Here is a 7,354-nt window from a genome sequence, read left to right as displayed (position 1 = left end):
TATATACACATATGTGGCATGTTTTATACATGTAACAAGCACCATTGTAGCTGAAAATGACTTCTACTTAGCTCTGATATTCGGGGGTAGGAGAAGTATTAGATCCAATTAGATTCTCTCTGAGATTCAAATCTCTTCCTTAATAGAATGAGGGGTAGGAGACACAAATGCTAACAGGAGGGAAACAGACACATAGTGTACCCTCCTTCTGAAGACCTAATTCTATGTATGGCTTCTTATCTCAGAGCTGTAATAGCAGCTTCTCTGTGAGATCTGCCAACCTTTCTATAAGTTAGCATTTGCTGCATAACATCCCACCCCATGATTTAGCTGCTTATAACAACAATCTTTTATTTAGCTCATCTTGTAGGAAGTGGGAGAGTCACTAAAGAAAATTGACTATGCTGGATGTAATTCTGACAAACAAAAAATTGGTTGTGGCAATAAATGTGATAGGAAACTCAGAACAAATTTATCACATCATATAACAGTTAAGAGTCAATGATAACAATTCAATGGATAGATATATAGTTAGATGATCTTTTTAAATATAAGGATCCTGTGATTTTTTATTTTTTATCTTTTTTAAGATTTTATTATTTATTTGAGAGAGAGCCAGCACGAGCAGGGGAGGAGCAGAGGAACAGGGAGATAATCTCCAGCAGACTCTGCACAGAGCACAGAACCCCACATGGGGTTCAATCCCAGAAGCCCGAGATCATGACCTGAGCCAAAACCAAGAGTAGGCAGACGCCCAACTAACTGAACCGTCTAAATGCCCCGTAAAGATCCTCTTTTAAAACAAAAATCTCACACTCTCACGCGATAGCAGCCATACTTTCAACACCTATTTATCTATAAAATTCACAGTGGTAACTTTGGGCTGGCCTCAGCTGGGCAGTCTTCTGGTCTGTCTGATTTCATCTAGGCTCATGTCTGAATCCAGGGTTAGCTTGTGGGGTAGCTTGTGGGCCCTCTGGAGCTGCTTGAGTTGTGCAGGCCTCAGCTGGAGGGACTGAGACAGCTGGGACCTCTCCATGTGCTCTCATTCACCAGCATCCCTCCCAGGTGCATTCACACAGCATTGAGCTCCAAGAGCAATAAGAGGGCGAATTCAAACGCTCAAGTACTTCTCAAATCTCTGCTTGTGTCACACTGACTACTTCCCCATTGAAAACAAATCATCTGTCCAAACCCAGTATGAGAGGGTGTTTTCAAAGGGCGTGGATACAGGAGACATTAAAAATTAGCGCTATTTGTGCAATCACATTTAACTTCATTAAAGGAACTCCATTTGACTCTAAAGTGTGTTTTGTTTGGAGAAATTGGCAAATCAGGAAACACTTTGGAAAGGGAAAGTAACCACTTTGTGCTGTCTTCTTGTTTGAGGCTAGGTATTAATTAGGCAGACATGGGGCTGAAAGTTCCTTATGATTTCAAAGTTCTAAGGCTGCCACAACCAAGTACCACAAGTGGGGTGCCTCAAACAAGAGAAATGTATTCTCTCACAGTTCTAGAGGAAAGATGTCTGAAATCTAAGTGTCAGTAGTGCCCTGATCCCTTCAAAGTCTCTAAGAAGGAATCATTCCTTGCATCTTCTAGCTCCTGGTGGATGTTAGCAACCTATGGCATATTTTGGCTTGTGGTGACGTAATTCCAATTTCTGCCTCCATCTTCATATGGTCTTTTTTACCATTCCTCCTCTATGTCTTCAAATACCTTTCTCATTATAAAGACACCAGGCATAAGATCTAGGGCCCATCTTAATCTAGGGTAACCTCATCTTAACTAGATTGTATCTGCAAAGACCTTATTTCCAAATAAGGTCACATTCTCAAGTACTGGTGGTTAAAAGATATGTTAAAACATATCTTTTTAGAGGGACATAACTCAACCCACAACACCAATTTATGGTTTACTACATAGAATCATCATTGGTCATCTACAGCCCAGAGGGACGTACAACCAGGAGTAACTTAGAAAATCCCTCAGGAATAATATCATAAAACCAAATGCCCTGATTCCAGCAGCTCTAACCTTGGGTTAAAAAGAAACACATCTTGCAGAAAGAAAGAGGGAGATCTTTTGACAGCAAATGGTGAGGAAATTTATGAGGGCCTGGACTGGAAATTTGAATTCATCTCATTACATTTTTCTTGCAATTATTCTCTTCTTACCTTTATGACTGTTCAGTCTTTCCAATGACATCATAAGTTTGGATGCCCGGCATGATTTTGCATTTATAAATATAAATGGACAGTTAACCATTGCAGAATTAATATTTATGGTTTCAACTATTCTCAAGCAAACCCTAAAATCCTTGATAGTTGGTAATTTATAATGGTCAGGAAATCATTTTGAATCCTAGCAAGAAGGCTAGTTATACAATAAATCTCTCAGCTAGTCTTCCTAGGTGATCACACAATGTGTTTTTCACTGTATACATTATATTTTTAGCCTTAGCAGTTGAATTTAGGTCTTTTCTTATTTTTCATGTTCCTCTACTTAATTTTTTCAGATGTATAGAATACAGTTATAACTGTTTTTAATGACATTTATGCTAATTCTAACATCTGTGTCTCTTTTGATCAGTTTCAATTGATTTAACTGCATTACTGCTTATATTTTCCTGTTTCTGTCTATGCCTGGGAATTTTTTACGGGGTGTTAGACATTGTGAATTTTATCATGTTGAACACTAAAAATTTTTGTTTTCCACGAAATGTTCTTGAGCTTTATTCTAGGGTGAAATTAAGTTACTTGAAAGTAATTTGATTATTTCAGGTCTCATTTTTAATATTTGTCAGACAACACTGGAGCAGTGTTCATTCTCAAGCTAATTATTCCCACTATAGGGGCAAGAATTTGCTGTGTACTCTACCCAGTACCCCATGAATCTGAGGTTTTGCAGTGTGGCCAGCAGAAATAGGCACCATTTTGGATTGTAAGTTTCAGATGTCATCACCTTTAAACCTTTTAGGTGGCTCTTTCCCCAAACTCAGATGGTTTCCTCATGTGCCTGTGCTGCTCAGCAGTCATCTGAATACTTTAGGGGACCTCTGCATATATCCAAAGTTTCTTCTCTGTACAACTCGCTCTCCTTCAATGTCTGATCTGAAAACTTGAACCACCTTCATCACCCTTGGCTCAGCCTGGGCTCTCCTCCCCACCCTGCCTGAAAACTCCCAGGGGCAAGCTGGGACAGACATAGGGTCACCTTGTTTGTCTCCCGTGTCTCTGGGATTATTGTCCTTCGGTTGTCTGATGTCCAGTGTCCTAGTCTGCTCAGGTTGCCGCAACAAAATACCATACACTGGGTGGCTTAAACAACAGAAATTTATTTTCTACATTTCAGGAGGCTGTAAGTCCGAGATCAGAGTGCCAGCTCAGAATGAGAGCTCTCTTCACCGCTTGCAGATAGAAACTCTCTCACTGTTTTCACAAGGACTTTCCTTACTGTGCATATGTGGAGAGAAATTTCTCTTTCTCTTCTCCTAAGGCCACCAGTCCTGTTGGATTAGAACTCTACCCTCATGACCTTATTTAATCTTAATTACATCCTAAAAGCCTCATCTCCAAATACAGTCACTTGGAAGGTAGGGCTTCAACATATGAATTTGGGATGGGGGGGACCATTAGCCATAACATCCAGTATCTTGCAAACCATTATTTCACACATTTTGTTCAGTTTCTGTTTGTTTCTGGTGGGTGTAAATCTAGATTCTATTACTCTATCTTTTCTGGAAATTGGAAATCCTATCTTTTAAATTGGAAATTTCATAACCTTAGTCGATAGTAGCTACACTTCTAGTATCAGGTTATTAATAAAACACACAGTGGCAAAAAGCTACTATAAATTCAGCAATTCTTTTAAATAACTATGTATTTTATTTATCTTAACAATATCTACATATATTTGTAAACAGTGGTACCTGTATGTACAAGTCACGTTTTTTATTTTGTGTATGGACAAAATTTAATATGTATTTCAGACTTCAAAATTTATTATAAATAGGGTTCTAATATGCAAATTACAGATTCTAGGAAGCAAGACCAAAAAAAATTTTACACTGAGATCCAGTGTAAAATAAATTTTTATTTCTAAAATAAATTTTAATGTGATTATTAATATTCATTAAAAAAATTTAAAAGTGGTTCAGTCAGAACAAATCATTTCAGTCTAACCTCATCTTCTTTTGTTTTGGGTCACTAGATTGATATTTCAGGGGAATGTTTGGATATACCTCTGGAATTCGTCAAGGCCACTGGTACTCCATCTTCTTTATCTACTTGTATATATACCTAGATACAGAAATATATATGGATACAGAAATGTTAGCCAGATAATAACTGAAGAACAAACCAAAAAGATGCCAGTCAAATGCTCTTCTAAAATGCACACACTTGACATCTGAGGCAGAATTTTCCCAGCTTATCACAAAATTTGTTTCCTTTTCCCCTTACTGGGCACACAGCTAGAATATATTTCCCAGCTTCTGCTGTGGTTCTATTCAGTAGAATATGAGCAGAAGTGCTCCGTGCTCCTTTCAGGTCTTGTGCGAGTACACATCCCATGGAATATCCTCCATGTTCTTCATCCATCTGTCAGCTGATGCAAGACTAATGTAGCCACCTTAGAAGACACACACTGAAGATGGCAGAGGCAGAAACTGAAAGCTATCATCAGTTCCCTGAATCTCCCTTGGAAGACACTGCTCACTAATTAGGAGCATTGAAGATTTTATTAGGAAGAATGTGGAGAATGGAAAAAACAATACTCAGAGAATGAAGTCTCAAAATATGTGCTTTGATGTTTATATTTTTATAAATTAATTGGATCAAAACAAAATAAAATCTCACAATGAGTAGTATTAATTTTTAAGATTCTTTAATTTTTCATATTTTATTATTTTATGACTTTATCTACTTTTAAAGTAATACATGCTCATTATGTATTATGCAAATTTGCTGCTCTTTGCAAATAGAGAGAAAAGTGAAAAAGAGATAATAGCAGTCTTCTGTAATAAAACACTCAAATATAACTACAATTATTTCCACCAATTGTCTCAAAATCACTTTAAACTCAATTTATTCAATACAGAACTTAGGATTTTCCCCCCAAATAAAATCTTTCTCCAACATTTCCTACTTCACTGAATAATTATACCATTCCTTCACCTGCATGAGCCAAAAACCACAGAATCATTCTTAGCACTCTCCCCTTTATATGTCCTTTCTGTAACCTACAAGATAGAGCTATAGACAAAAGATACAATAATTGGTGAAATCTTACAATAGATTGATATGTTAGAGTGATGGAGGAAATCTAATAGTTTTACTCCAAGATAGCTCTGGATTGGAAGGACTTTTGGTGCAAGTGGGCTTGGCAGAGGAAACATGATCAGCAAGACTTTGAATGTGAAGCAGACTTCATGCTCTGAGTATTGTTTTTTCCATTCTCCACATTCTTCCTAATAAAATCCAACCCCAGGTCCAACTCAAAATTTACCTTTTTTTTTTTTTTAAGATTTTATTTATTTATTTGACCGACAGAGATCACAAGTAGGCAGAGAGGCAGGCAGAAGTGGGGCGGGGGCGGGGGAGAAGGCTCCCGGCTGAGCAGAGCCTGATGCGGGGCTTGATCCCAGGACCCCGGGATCATGACCCGAGCCGAAGGTAGAGGCTTTAACTCACTGAGCCACCCAGGCACCCCTCAAAATTTACCTCTTACATAAAGCTTTGCTTGACTTCTACTCTACAGCAACCTGGCTCTAGCTCAAAGTAATTTCTCCCTTAAAAAGTATTTTGTGGGCGCTTGGGTGGCTCAGTGGGTTAAAGCCTCTGCCTTCGGCTCAGATGGTGATCCCAGGGTCCTGAGATCGAGCCCCACACTGGGCTCTCTGCTCAGCAGGAAGCCTGCTTCCCTCTCTCTCTCTGTGCCTGCCTCTCTGCCTACTTGTGATCTCTGTCAAATAAATAAAAACAAAATCTTTATTAAAAAAAAAAGTATTTTGTATCCATATCATTTGTGTGGTGCTTATTTTTTAGCCATACGCTGTTATTTACTTCTTTAAGGTGGATATACTCAGCTGTCCTAGCTGGAATTAGAAGTTACAGCTCTCATGGTTTTTTTCCTTTGTGAATTCAGAGTCTAGTATAGTTCCCTAGCATGTTTACTTTTTTAAAAAGAACAACATCCCTTTGTGATTTAAAAAACTAACAAACAACAAAAAAAACTCAACAAAGGGGGTATGGAAGGAATGTAACTCAATATGGTGAAAACCCCATATATACAAAACCTCACGGCTAACATCATACTCAATGGTGAAAAGCTGAAACCTTTTCCTCTGAGGTCAGGAATAAAACAATAATCCTCACTCTTGCCACTTTTATTCAACACAGGATTGGAAGTTCTAGCTAAAGCAATTAGGCAAGAAAAAGAAACAAAATGCATTCAAATTGGAAAGCAAGAAGTAAAACTCACTATTTTCAGTTGACATGATACTATATATGGAAAACCCTAAAGACTCAACCAAAATGTATTAAAACTTCTTAAGGAATTCAGTAAAGCCACAGGATACAAAATTAACATATAGAAATTGGTTGCTTTTCTATACATTACTAACAAGCTATCAAAAGACAAATTAAGAAAAGAATCTAATTTACAATTGCATCAAAAAAGAGTAAATACCTAGGAATAAATTTAACCAAGGAAGTGAAAGACCAATACTCTGAAGACAATAAGACATTGATGAAAGAAACTGAAGATGACACAAATAAATAGGAAGATAAACCATGCTCAGGGGTTGGAAGAATTAATATTATTAAAATGTCCATAGTACCCCCAAACAATCTAAAGAGTCAATGCAATTCCCATCAACATACCAATGGCATTTTTCACAGAACTAGAACTAAGAATCTTAAAATGTGTATGGAATCACAAAAACACTCCAAGTAGCCAAAACAATCTTGAAAAAGAGCACAGCTGAAGATAGCATGCTCCCTGATTTCAAACTACACTACAATGCTATAGTAATGAAAACAGTATGGTACTGGCACAAGAACAGACACATAGATCAATGGAATAGACTGGAGAAATAAACCCACACATATATGTTGAATAAATCTATGACCTAAAAAGCAAGAATACACAATGGGGAAAGGATAGCCTTTTCAATAAATGGTGTTGGGAAAGCTAAACTGCTACATGCAAAAGAATGAAATTGGACCACTCTTTTACATTATATACAAAAATAAATTCAAAATATATTAAAGACCTCAATACAGAACTTAGGATTTTCCCCCCAAATAAAATCTTTCTCCAACATTTCCTACTTCACTGAATAATAATACCA

Source organism: Lontra canadensis, unplaced genomic scaffold (assembly GCF_010015895.1).
Source record: "Lontra canadensis isolate GAN:19392208 unplaced genomic scaffold, GSC_riverotter_1.0 scaffold83, whole genome shotgun sequence".
In the NCBI taxonomy this organism is placed as follows: Eukaryota; Metazoa; Chordata; class Mammalia; order Carnivora; family Mustelidae; genus Lontra; species Lontra canadensis.
The sequence above is the reverse complement of the archived record's forward strand: the minus strand, read 5'-3'. Positions refer to the sequence as shown.